The 14096-nt window shown below is 40.6% G+C and overlaps 1 protein-coding gene across 1 annotated transcript in view; it reads right to left on the bottom strand.

The window, feature by feature from the left end:
* Positions 1 to 319, bottom strand: part of LOC139141335 (uncharacterized) — a 64775-nt gene extending 64456 nt beyond the window's left edge. The window contains exon 1 of the mRNA XM_070710967.1: positions 282 to 319. The gene's annotated coding sequence lies outside the window, so the exon portion shown is untranslated. The remainder of the gene's footprint in view (positions 1 to 281) is intronic.
* Positions 320 to 14096: the final 13777 nt, after the last annotated feature.

The raw sequence follows: 14096 nt of genomic DNA, 5'->3' as shown, positions 1-14096 counted from the left end.
CGTGACTGGAAGACGTTTTTTAAGGAAATTCGAGTGTGGTGCTGGGGAATAAATGACCGTTGGCAATTTGAACCGACCGTCAATCAAACGGTTATATAAGCTCTATTTGTAGGATTAGCAAAAGGTGACAAAAGATTGAAATCAGTTTGTGTAATTAATGTAATAGAAATCAAACATCATACTGGCCATGTGTTTGACTGGGAGGAGAACTCCACTAATGCGAGAACCTGGGATTGAAATGTGCGGCTTTAAGAGAAATCCAACCCCACTAGAATACATACCAATCTCCTCAACATGTTTACTGGCCAGTCCTTGGTTTTCCTGCTATGAAAAAGGAAGGGTGATAATTGTATCATTTTACACCGGAGGCGACTGGAAATGGGACACCTAATTTGCAAATTACCCAGCTGTATTGCTGGCCATATAGTGAATTCACTTGGTAATGAGCGAGCGACTTTGGTAACTTGTCAGCGATATCGTTTTTCATTTCAGTCAGCTGCAGACACTTTGTGCAAGCAGGGGGTATGTTGCCACAAAACTTATCTGGGTTTGTATAATTCAGTATAGGGGTTACTAAGCTGCTTGTTGCTTCATGGGATTCAAAATGAATAAAGATAATTATGACATTTGTGTTGATATAATGGGGATATAATACACTACACTACTAAAATAAGAGAATTTTTCAATCTACACTTGTGGTCTCATTTACTACTCTCTGAATTTCAATAAAATTCTTTTTGTTTGTGTCGATTTCACGTGTTGTAAATGAGTGGTTTCATCCAAAAAGTGCAGCTGGTTCCCTTCTGAGTGGGGTGTAGTCATGTGGAGACTCTTTGTCTGGCCTCATTCGTGGTTTCAGTTTACACCCAAACAACCAAAACGAGTTATTAAAATGAGGTCCAGGAGAAGTGATCATTTCGACTAATACATGTAACTTTGAACTGTAGAGACACTGCAACTTTGGAGGCCACTTTACTGTTGATTAAGCCAACTTGATGCAGTCAGATATTCTGTTTGTACAAATGAAAAACCAGCTCTTCCAAGGGTTATAAATGAGAGTTTATGATTGGCACTCTGTGGTGAAGATTGAGATAACATTACCACGCACTGGTCCATGCACTAGTCTTATTCAGACAACTTATTTGTCCTACCTATACCATAATCAAAGGAAAAAAATGGTGTCACTGTAATTTATCCTCTGCAGACCAAACAAATTTTCTTGTACATATTTTGACCTTATCACTTGTGTCTTGTTAGTTATATGAAGATCAGTGCAGCTGTTTTTAATTTCCCCAGACAGACTGTCTACAGTGCAGTTGTTTTCAATTTCCCAAGACACACTGTCTGCGCAGGACACATTGTTTTGACTGATCATCGGCCTCTAAAGTTTTGCCGCCAAAAAGTCATATCCAATCATTGGCTGTTCTGTTTGGAAGAAACCACTCATTCATAACTCAACACTTGCAGTTCATGAACATGATGGAGATTTTGTTGAAATTCAGAGAGCAGTCAATGAGACCAAATGTGGCTTGATGAAATATCCTTATTGAGTGGTTTACTTTGGCTCCACTGTATGATATTATTCCAGATATTATTATTATCTTTATTAAACATTTTGAATCCCATGAAGCAACAACAGCCACCCCTGCATTGAATTATACAAACCCACATAAGCTTTATGGCAACATACCCCCTGCTTGCACAAAGTGTCTGCACTTGACTGAAATGAAAAACAATATCGCTGGCAAGTTAACAAAGTCACTCGCTGATAAGTGAATTCACTATATGGCTAGCAATACCGCTGGGTAATTTGCAAATTGGGTCTCCAGTTTCCAGTCACCTCCGCTGTAACACAATTTTAACTATAAGCACATGCTTGCCATATTCAAAATTTTTGAATTTAATGTAAAGATTGATTCTCTGTCACTTTCCAAGAAATTTGCATCCTTTTACTGCATTCAGTGTCATGATAAATATTTCATGGTGATGGAAATACATGGCAAAATACAAAAACATTTACAGGCATAGGTAATAATTTCAGTTTGTGGGACATCTTTAACATCCGAGGCCAATGAAATATTTTCACATGCTTGTACAGCATATCATTTAATTTCACAAAAGCTTACATTATGGAAATGATATGCAGTGTATTTGCAATGCAAATGTCAGCATATCACTGTTTGGTGCAGCAAAGTGCCACAAAAGAAGATTCCACTCAGGTGCAGCCAACGGAGCTATTCATTGAAAAAGCTATTCCAGGAGCAATTTTTGAGGGCAGGGGAAAGTTAAACTTTGGTTGGGCAGGGGACATATTTTTAGGTGGCAGGGGAGCAAATTTTAGTTTTTTTGTCGGGCAGGGCAGATATTGGTTGATTGTCCCGGTGACAGGGCTTGGCGAAATACGAGGAGAGAGGGGAAGCTACATGTACTTTTAAAACAGGGACAGGGGAAGTTGAGCCATGGTGTTTCCGGTAGAAGGCCATTGCAGTATGTGTCTGCATGGGAATGTTAATTTTCAGGGGAAATTTTTTCACAGGGCAGGGGAAAATCGACAGGTTTTTTCATCTCAGGGTAGGGTAGCTTCATGTCTGCAGGGGAAATGGAATAACAAATATTGAGGGGAATTTTTCTAGGGCAGGGAAATTTGCACGTTTTTTCGCCACAGAGCAGGGGAGCTTCAAAAATTGACACTGGTAAGGGGAAACAGGCAAAAATAAGTGGGGAGTGGGTAAAAATGAAGTTTGAGTGCGGGAGGGTAAGTTAAAAATTTTCAGTGGGAGGGCAAATTATGAACAGCTAATTAATAATACCCTCATGACTTAAGATTAGTCAGTTCACATTACTTGTCATGCACAATAGATCGTGTCGAAATAAAGACCCCTTTAAAAGTGCATTGTTCGTTGGCTGCACCTGTCCACTGTTACCGTAATGATAATAACTTACTGTACTAGACATTAAACAATACAACTGCATGTGGAGTCTCATTGTCTCCTATAAATAAGGAATATTCACAAATCATATTGCTAAAAGAAAGCAAAACAAATCATTGACAATGACACAGTCCCCACTTGTTAAAGGGTACTTTAATTACAAGTCACCTAAGGGGAAAGAGTCCTGTTCATCAATTAGGTCTGTGATTAAAAATACTGTGATACAGATGGGGCTTAATGGCCAAAAATGAGTTCCATGGTGGTGAAAACATAAAACCAATGTGAGCCGCCATACTAATTACAAAAGGTCATTAAAATGAATCAATTAATACTTAATCGACAGGATGCTGCCAAACATTTTTGCATCCTATCCTAACACTGACAGATTATCACCGGTACCCAGGGGTTTCGTTAAAAGCCGGCCACCGGCCATATGGCCGGCTGTAAGGCGATCACGGCCGCCTGTAATTTAACTGAAAATCATGTAATTGTTGTGCCGCTTACAGGAATGAATAGCTGGTAACAAACAGCATATCGGTAAAAGTTTACAACGATCTATATCGTTCATGCTGAATTACTTGTTTTCAACGCTTTTGCGAGGTTTTCAGTGAAAATTTTGTGGTCGTTGGTTCGCATTCGTGTATCGTGCGATACTGGTACAGTTATACAGCACGGAACCCATCTGTACAACGTACACAGGGTGGTTGGAGGTTAGGGGTCATTGAGCATGTGCAGTAACGCAACATAATGTCGGCCGTACGTAGTTGAAGTTACTCAGTTCGGTCGAAATGGAAACAGTTAGACGGGTTGGTTGATTAAGAAGGGTACAGTCGATGGCAATTTCTCAGATCATTTTGATACTTATGCGGCATTTTATGAATATCTCTCAGGAAAGGTTTCTTCTGAATGCATCAGCAATCGCCCACAGCTATCCGTGGCCGTGGATTGTGTTAAACAACCGCTTGCTTGTCGATGTAGTCAACGTTCGCGTTCGTTCTTGGATTTTAATGACTGAGAGCCAAACGTTTGACTTGCTTCAAAACAGAATAAATTCAAGGTGTAAACTTTAGCAGACTGTGACGTTGAGCGGTAGGCTGTAGCCACGGTCCGGAGAGACCGTGCTGTAGCACAGTTGTTTGTGGTTTCATACACCGTACACGCGTACACGGCAATGCAGGAAGTAGGGAAATTGAATAACCAGCCACTGTACACATGTATCGCCAAGTTCGAGACGGATTTCGCGCACCAAAAGCCACAATAATTCTTTCAAAAAACTAACATCGATGGCTCCAAATACATCTCTGAATTCATATTTTCTATGCTCTTTGCGTCAAAGATGATCTCCTATGCATTTTTGAGTGTGGTTTCCGAAGGGACCCATGCTTTCAACGTAAAACGAACACTTTTTTACAACAGTCATTCATGATTTGAAAGTAGCGGCACCTTGATTCAGGCTATCTATACTGTTGTCTCTGATAGTTTGAAAAATGCAAATACTTTTTTTAAATAAAGTTATCATAAGTGATTGATGTACCGCTTTGTCGAGTTATTATAGCTAATTTGGAACCGTGTCGGGGGGGGGGGGGCTGCCATATCCAAACATCCTCATGCTTGGATGTTGGTACGGCTTGGCCGCCTGTAATTTTCATTTGGCCCCCTGTTTCAAAACTTAGTGAAACCCCTGGGTACCATATTTCATAAAGTTTGATGCAGTATTTTGGACATTCACCCTAAAAACAAAAATCCATTATGTAAATGGAAACTAACAATTAATTTATATATATTAATGATACCACTAAGTGTCATTGATTTGTATTTACAACACTATGAGATCACCATCTGTACCAAGTTTCTTCAAATTTAATGCAGTATTTGTGGATATATCACTCTAATTAGGAAAGTTCATTACATATGCAATTACAAATCAATTAACTCGACACTGATAAATGTCTTTTTCATTGTTAAAGTAATGTGAGCTTAACATCTGTACCAAGTTTCAAAAATTTGATGCAGTATTTCTTGAGAAATCAGACTAATTATGAAAATTCAATAATTGACATGATACTGCTACATGCCGTTAAACAAATTGATGTGCATATATATGACATAGGTCAATGTCCTTGTGCCAACTTTGAATGATAATAGTGGAAATATGTCTGAGTTATAGCTCTGCACATGAAAAAATCGTAAATGAGACAGCCATTATATTGCATTGGACTGTGAAACCAACAGACATGCATATTTATGACATGATAGGTCAATGTCCTTGTACCAACTTTGAAAAAAATCAGTTGATACATATCCAAATTATGGCTCAGGACATGACAAAATCATAACAAAATGGCCATATTAAAGGCAGCAATATTGCATCGGATTGTGAAACCAACTGAGTTATGGCTCCGTACATTAAAAATCAAAACAAAATGGCCTGGAAGCACGGTGGCCATATTGGATTGTATCACAAAACAAATCAATGTGGATATGCATGACATAGGTTAATGTCCTTGCTTTTAATAAAATCGGTTGAGACGTGCCTGAGTTATGGCTCAGTACATGAAAAAATTGTAACAAAATGGCGACCATGTGGCCATATTGGATCATGTGAAACAAATTGACATGCATGTGTATAATATAGGTTAATGTCCTTGTACCAACTTTGGATAAAATTGGTTGAGATGTGCCCGAGTTATGGCTCTGTACATGAAAAAACCGTAACAAATTGGCCGCATGGCAGCGATATTGGATCGTATCACAAAACAAATCAAAGTGGATATGCATGACATAGGTCAATGTCCTTGTACCAACTTTGAATAAAATTGGTTGAGCCACGCCTGAGTTATGGTTCTGTACATGAAAACATTATAACAATATGGCTGCCATGCGGCCATATTGGATCATATCATGAAACAAATTGGTGTGCATATGTATGATATAGGTCAATGTCCTTGTACCAACTTTGAATATAATCGGTTGAGATGTGCCTGAGTTAAGGCTCCATACATGAAAAAATCGTAACAAAATGGTCGCCATGCGGCCATATTGGATCGTATCACAAAACAAATCAATGTGGATTTGCATGACATAGATCAATGCCCTTGTACCAACTTTCAAGAAAATCAGTTAAGATGTGCCTGAGTTATGGCTCTGTACATCAAAAAATTGCAACAAAATGACCGTACGGCAGCCATATTGCATATGATGTATGACATATGATGTAATCCTTGTACTAAGTTTGAATCGCTCCAGGCATCTCTGAGATATCTGCGTGAACAGACAGACGCACAGACATGACCAAACCTATAAGTCCCCCCGGACGGTGTCCATGGGGACTAGTACTGCACTGATAACTTAGAGACCCTGGCTACAAAGACTCCCACACTGATATATTCAGTACATTGTCAAATTCACAATATGTAATTGCCTTCCCTTACATAGCAGAGTTAAAATTAATTACTGTGTTTATCAGATGTCAATGAAATAATCGCAATCATACCAATCCATACTCCGAAGACATTACGTCAGAATTCGTAAGACAGTAGTTGTAAACATAGACAAAAAACAGCACAAAACAGACAGTAAATAGACGGTACACAAACAAAGTCAAATTCATGAAAGAACGATATGGACCTCTGGCCAGAAGACCAAGAAGTGATGTCAGGTGTTTCGAAAATAGTAAGCGCATAATGCCCGACATGTGGCACCGGCCATATATCAATCTGTAAGTCAGATAGGTAGTGGTCACTATCTAAGGCCCCTTGTCACCGATGCCATCAGCAATCATTTGTCGAAGAGAGATATTGTATTTATCTACCAGCTTGCGATACGTACCTGCCAAAAAAGCGTTTGAATGTAGAGACAAGTCTTGCTCTGGTGTAACCTTGATTTGACAGTTTGTAAGAGAGATTGCCATGCCTCTCTACAAAATCACCATATGAACTGCAGTTTTTAGCTATGCTGTCAGCGACGCAGAGCTTATCAAATTGGTTGATTTTCTGTCGTTGTCAGTCGTTGTCGTCGTCTGTCGTCGTCCGTTGTTGTCCGTCAACAATTGTCTTCTCCTCTGAAACCGCAAGTCCAATTGCTTTGAAATTTTATATGCAGCTCACTTAGGGTGACCTCACTTAAGTTTGTTCAAATCGTAGTGAAATTTGCATATTTGTATTTTTGGGGCATTTTTTGGTGTTTTTGGTAAAAAAATCTTCTTCTCTGAAACCGCTTGTCTGATTGCTTTGAAATTTGATATGCAGTTTACTTAGGGTGACTTCAGACAGATTTGTTCAAATTGTGGTGAAATTTGCATATTTGTATTTTTAAGGCAATTTTTGTCATTTTTGGTAAAAAAAATCTTTAAAAATCTTCTTCAAAACTACCAGTCAGATAGCTTTGATATTTGGTACATATGTCCCTAGGGATGATCTATTTCACATTTGTTCAAATTGTGCAGAAATATGCAAATTTGCATTTTTAAGGCAATTTTTGCAATTTTTGGTCAAAAAATGTATTTCTCAAAAAGTACTGGTCTGATAGTTTTGAAATTTGGCATACAGGTTTCTATAGATGAACTAAGTAATATATATTGAATTTCTGTAGTTTTGTATTTTTGGGGCAATTTTTGCCATTTTTGGTCAAAAAATGTGTACTTCCAAAAGTACTCATCTGATAGCTTTGAAACTTGGTGTACAGGTTCCTACAGATGAACTAAATGATATTTATTGAAATGATGATGAAATCTGCGATTTTGTATTTTTGGGGCAATTTTTGTCACTTTTGGTCAAAAAATGTGTATTTCCAAAACTGCTCATCTGATAGCTTTGCAATTTGGTAGACAGGTTGCTACAGATCACCTTAATAATATTTATTGAAATTATGATGAAATCTGCAATTTTGTAATTTTGGGGCAATTTTTGCCATTTTTGGTCAAAAAATGTGTTTCTCAAAAATTACTGGTCTGATGGCTTTGAAATGTGGTATATAGGTTTCTACAGATGAGCTAAGTAATATGTATTGAATTTCTGATGAAATCTGTAATTTTGTATTTTTGGGGCAATTTTTGCCAATTTCGGTCAAAAAATGTGTATTTCCAAAACTACTCATCTGATAGCTGTGAAATTTGGTATAGAGGTTTCTATAGATGAACTAAATAATATTTATTGAAATTATGATGAAATCTGCAATTTTGAATTTTTGGGTCAATTTTTTCCTTTTTTGGTTAAAAAATGTGTTTCTCAAAAAGTACTGTTCAACAGCTTTGAAATTTGGTATACAGGTTTCTATAGATGAACTAAATGTGATCTTTTGAAATTATGATGAAATCTGCAAGTTTTATTTTTTGGGGCAATTGTTGCCATTTTTGGTCAGAATATTTTATTCTCCAAAAAACTACTCATCAGATAGCTTTGGTTGACATGTTCTTAGGGATGAACCAATGTGATATATTCAAAGTACAATGAAATCTTCTATTGTGTATTTTTGCAGCTATTTAGCCACTTCTTTCTGGCCACTGCATTGAGTTATCAAAGATTTCCACCTTCCTCATCAACATGTGTCAAAAATAGTTATTCTCTACATAAACACAGCAGAGCTATATCGGCCGCTAGGTCGCTTGTTATTCTCATGACATGGCCTCTGAATTAGAGGGTTTATATTCTCTTGGCCTGCTGTCGGTCAGTCAGCAGGTAGTTTCAGGCAAATAAATTGTCCCAGCCTCCTGAGGTCTGTGGTATTCTGTTGTTTGTCCTATAAGTACAAACAGGTAGGTAATTGGTGACAGAATTGATGTTTAAACTTTAACTAATTTCTGTCATATAATTACCTACCTGTTTGCTCCCGCCCTTCCTCCCCACAGTTTTGTGTATATTTATTTGCCGTGGGTGTAATCTTCATTGGTTATTATCTTCTCATGGTAATTTTTGATTTATTACCCCTATTTTCTGGGTGGCTTTCACCTTCAGGAAAGGTTGATACATGCAGTGTGCTAGTGAGTTCACAATATGCTGCAGATTAAAACTGGTGTATCGTGGGTAATTATTCATAGACCAAGGGGGGTTTGAGGTGAGATTTAAAGACCTTATCTGCGGTTAGAAAGCAGTTAGGGAAGAAGTCCTATAAGTACAAACAGGTAGGTAATTATAAGACAGAAATTAGTTTAAGTTTAAACATCAAATATGTTGTGAATGAGGAAATCAAGCATACTGATAATGTCTTTCTGTCACCAATTACCTACCTGTTTGTACTTATAGGACTTCTTCCCTAACTGCTCTCTAACCGCAGATAAAATCTTTAAATCTCGCCTCAACCCCCCCTTGGTCTATGAATAATTACCCACGATACACCAGTTTTTTTCTCTGCCCTCATTACACTTGGACGTGTATTGAAGAAGCTTTCGTCACTGCTTGGATTTTATCCACCCTTGATCGCTTTTCAATGTTTTTTTCGGGAACTCACTAGATATCTAAGTGTATCTTCAGTATTGTTGTGCCGTTTTTTGTGTTCTTTACATCGCCTTTGTTCTTCTTTGAAGACTTTGTTCTTGATTGTATTTCCGGCGATTGGTGCCTTTCCCGCCTTTTTGGTTTTACAGGCGTTTCATTTTTTCCCAATCGCCATTCTCGTTTTTTTCTTTTCGTTTCGTCGGCGAGCTTTCTCGTTATTTATGTCATGAGTTTGCAAGTCCGACGCGAGGGTGTTTGCGGACATGAAATGTCGAACCTAGATCTGCACGACAAGTGCCATCTTTGCCGCGCTTGTAATCGGTCCAATACTTGTGACATATGTCATAATTGGTCTGATTTTGATCGGGACAATATTTCTTCTCCCACAGCGTTCGCTAGCCAATGATCGGTTAATTCTCCATCTACGCTAGCAAGTTCGGAACGCAGAATCGTTGGTTCAGATGACAGAGAAGTTCCTATGACTCTGACCAACGAAAATATTGATCCCTCCGACCGGCAGTCGGCTTCCCGGAATTGGAAAAACTCGACGATTGGTCAGGCGGATAAGGAAAGTGGTTCAGGTTTGGGGAGAACGATTGATATGTCCGACATTAGTACCAAGGAAACCCGAGAGGTCATGGTAACAAGTGTAGGCAAACCTAACATTGAAGTTAGGCAGGACTTAGGCCACGAAAGATCGCCGAAGCGACGTTCTAGTCCGAATTATATCTCTCACCCACGCCGAGGCTTACATCGTAATGATTTTCGCCTCAGCGACTTGAGGGTAGACGTCCTCGCTCCCCTTGTAGAACTTACAGGGAGCGTGATCAATCGCCTTATCGGTATGACGATTATGGGGCTCGATTGAGCTCTCCAGACCGTCCGACCTTCGACCCAAAGGTTGAGCACCGGAGATCAAAGTTAAGACGCGAACCTAAGCGTTTTAGACATGATTTCCGTTCACCAGAGAGAGAGAGGCCGGTTACTATCATCGATCAGGGTTATATCATTCTGATTATTCTGATTCCGATGATGATTTCCCGGGGTCCAGACGTCGATATTCAACGTCTAGGCGTTTTGAACTGGACCACGACTTGAGCAGGGTGTTGCACGCCATAGCGGAGTCACTATCTGTTCGTCAGCAAATGCTGATTAATGCTGGATAATGGGCGGTACTGCTACGCAGCCTCATTTTGCTGAGAGAATGCCTTCTCGCTGCTTCTCGGCATAGCCCCCGGGATTCTGGCCGAGTGGGAGCATCGTGTGATGCACGTACCACTCTGCATCGGGGGCAAGAGACTTCATTGTAGCACTAGTGATTTTTCCCTGTCGCGCGACATAAGGAAAGGGAAAAAACAAGATGGCGCCCAGACGATGACTCAGCACTTCGTGGCCTCCGGCAGTAAGAACGCGTCAATCGAATTACAGCCGGGCCCTTCCTTGTCTCGTCCCCATGCTAATTCTGAGAGTTCGCTCTCAAGGGACCCTCAGATATGTTTCCCCGGTAGAAAGTGAGGGTGAGTCTTCAGGGCCAGTCCATTCACTTTCAAAGGGAGAGGGAGATCACAATCCAGATAATCCAGCTACATGCCCCTTCAGTGGATACGGCTAGTTTTCAATCTGGTTCGAACCCACAACATACAGCATCAGTCGCCTAGCGAGAGGCCACAGAGAGAACCGCTCAGCTAAATCCCCACTTTCAAAAAGAGTGGTTCAATAGCCGGCTAAGTTGTTACATTTTTCTGACTGAGACCGCTCCACACATTGTAGAGTTCGTGAAGCACTCACTCACGCATGCTCATTTTCACACATCGCACATACAAACTTTATCGAAGCGAAGCAACGAATACATCGCTTTAACCAGGCGAACGATAACCTCGGGGACAATTGTTGAGTGAGTTGGAGGGTTATCAGTCGGATAATATTACCACGCAATCAGTCATTAGCGAGACTATAGCTAAGGCACTGGAGCATGATTCTGATTTGCCAGAGGACCAGGTAAGCGTGGCAGCTCACAAGCTAAACCTAGGGAATCAAATTTTGCACAGTGCATTTCCTGGGTATATGAAGCTTTTGGTAGTGACTGTCCTAAGCCTAAGGCACCTGCCCAGATTGAGTCAGTCACTGCTTCGGAACTGTCTAATGGCCCAGAGAAGCAGGTTGCTCACAGGTCGTTACCCATTTCTCGAGTTATCACTTCAAACCTCAAAAAAGTTAGGAGAGAAGTAACAGGAGAAGTGCAAGATTCTAACCCTTTGCCAATTGGCAAGTATCCATGGGCAAGGTCTAGTTTAAAAAATAAATATTATAAGACTCATGTCTCTCTTTTTTCCGGGGGACTCCCGCATTTGGATAAAGACGCCTCTACTATGGATAATCAGTCATCGTCTTTTAAGACCATTCCGATTGATATGCCTATGTTTCGCCAGCTGGGTGACACAGTTAATATGACCATCCGTGCAGCATCATATATTGACTGGCTTTGGAGGTTAATGGTGCGTGAATTGCAAGCTTTGCAACTCCCTGATAAAGCTAAGTAGTCTCTTGGGGCACTGGCTAATTCAGTGAATCATCTCTCTGAGTTTGCTGTCTGAAATCATGTGGCCTTACATCTTATTGAACGCGATGCATTTTTGAGTCGCCAATCCGTTCAGCTCTCTGATGAGTTATAAGGGAAGGCTCGATGGGCACTTTTTTCCCCAAAGGACTTGTTTGCTTGGTTATTTGAAAGGAATAAAAAGCGAGTGAATGGGTCAAAAGCTACTAACGTGTCGAAACCCACTAACAAATTTAAGGGTGGAGCCACAGGGGCCAAAGCACTTCCTCAGTCACAGAAATCGCGTGCTCGGCCTTTTAACAAATCAAATCGGGGTAAGGCTAAGAAACCTTTCCCCTCTTCTACCCCTGGGGGAATGGGTCACCCAAGCCAGCAGTCCTGACGGGCTCCATCCCCTCCCGTCCTTACCATCACCGGACATTCCAGTGGGAGGGCGGCTCTGTCAATTTGGCCCAAAGTTGGATGCCATAACAGACGACCTTTGGGTATTGAATATAGTAAAGGAGGGTTACAAGCCAGAGTTCACTCATCCGCCTCCCCTGGCTTGTACGCCAGTACAGTTTCGCCCCGTCAACACAACACAGACCCCTCAACTCACCGAAGCAGTTCAAGGGTTGGTGTCCAAAAATGTAGTAAGACATGTAAACCCATCTCTGGAGGGACCAGGGTTTTACAACCACCTGTTTCTTGTGCCAAAAAAGACAGGAGGGTGGAGGCCAATCCTAAACCTTACATACCTCAATCGTTTCTTAAAGGTAGATTCCTTTCGGATGGAGACAAATTGGTCGATCCTAGCTGCTATAGAACCAGACGATTGGCTAATTTCGATCGATCTGAAGGATGCATATTTTCATATTGCAATCCACGAGGAGTTTCGCCCGAACTTCCGTTTCATAGTAAACGGACTAGTTTACAAGTACACGGCTCTACCCTTCGGGTTGGCAACGGCACCACGCGTTTTCACCAGAGTAGTACTTGCGGTGGTTGCTTTCCTTAGAACACAGGCAGTCAGTCAAAATACACCCTTACTTAGACGACTGGCTTCTTCGCAACAAGGCCAAAGAAATTCTCTTGGAGCATCTCTTGTTGACCTGGAACACTCTTCTCCGCCTCAGTTTCATACCAAGTGTGGAGAAATCGTCTCTGACACCGTCGCATGACATGGTTTTCGATGTCAATACAGACAATTCCACGGTAGTTGCGTATATAAACAAAATGGGGGGGGGGGGCGAGATCTCCCACTCTTTGTTTCCTGGTGTGGAATCTATTGATGTGGTGCAAAGACCACAATGTTCTTCTCCAAGCCCGGCATCTGCCGGGCAAACGAAACCACATAGCGAATGCCCTATCGCGGAACCACTTAGTGCAACCGACAGAGTGGGCACTACCTCAGACCATCGTGAACCAGATATTTGCAATTTGGGGAACTCCAATGTTAGACGGACGCCCTATCAATGTCTTGGGAGAACATAACAGCATACACGTGGAAATAACAAAGCGAACAACAGTACCAATCTATGTCCACAGAATAACAATACTTATGCAAGCAAACTCAATTTATTCTATAATAGGTTCGACTGTCATGATTTTTCCAGTGAACACATAGAAATACGAAACCACCTTGGGTGCAATGATGATGGTCAGTTCTTCTCGACGAATGAGGAGGAGGTGAACAAATTATTCAATAATGTAAACCCCACAAAAGCATCCGGTCCCGATAGAATATCTCCACGAGTACTTAAAATATGTGCAAATCAACTTGCCAACATATTTTCCATCATTTTCAATATTTGTTTCAAAAGTAATTCTCTTCCTGAAATATGGAAACGGTCATGTATAATTCCAGTGCCTAAGAAATCGGTTGTTTCAACTATGAATGACCTTCGTCCTGTTGCTCTGACGTCAGCGCTTATGAAAGTTTGCGAGCACATTGTACTTAGCCAACTTAATACTTTTGTTAAAGATTTTATTGATCCATATCAATTTGCGTACAGGCAGAACAGGAGTACTGATGATGCAATTTTATTGGTTCTTCACAATATTTTTTCACACCTTGATCATGCCGGTAAATCTGTTTGTGTTATGTTCTTTGATTTCTCAAGTGCATTCAATACCATTCAGCCACATCTGTTAGTTCAAAAATTACTGAGAATGAAGGTCCCCACAAACATGATAGCC

This window comes from Ptychodera flava, chromosome 9 (genome assembly GCF_041260155.1).
Source record: "Ptychodera flava strain L36383 chromosome 9, AS_Pfla_20210202, whole genome shotgun sequence".
Classification (NCBI taxonomy): Eukaryota; Metazoa; Hemichordata; class Enteropneusta; family Ptychoderidae; genus Ptychodera; species Ptychodera flava.
The sequence above is the reverse complement of the archived record's forward strand: the minus strand, read 5'-3'. Positions and strand labels throughout refer to the sequence as shown.